The sequence below is a fragment of the Penaeus monodon genome, chromosome 34, assembly GCF_015228065.2.
Source record: "Penaeus monodon isolate SGIC_2016 chromosome 34, NSTDA_Pmon_1, whole genome shotgun sequence".
Classification (NCBI taxonomy): Eukaryota; Metazoa; Arthropoda; class Malacostraca; order Decapoda; family Penaeidae; genus Penaeus; species Penaeus monodon.
Window position 1 is genome coordinate 4,254,845 of NC_051419.1, and position 284 is coordinate 4,255,128.

Here is a 284-nt window from a genome sequence, read left to right on the forward strand (position 1 = left end):
AGAGTGAAGAAAAATAACAATATATATTCCTTCACCTATATCACTGTTCAAGGTAATTTTGATTTTTACTGATCATTTCTGCAACAATAAAATGTGCTTTAAAATATCGATGTATATATCGTATACTAAGAATAATGAATATATTCTATTTCCTTAAAACTAATGGTAATTAGAACGGCAACAGGTAGTAACGTATAAAGCAATCAAGTTACATTTCTAAGCAAGAAGTGGTAATGGTAACACCATAACTGAAGATATGATCACCAACCATACACTGTATATAT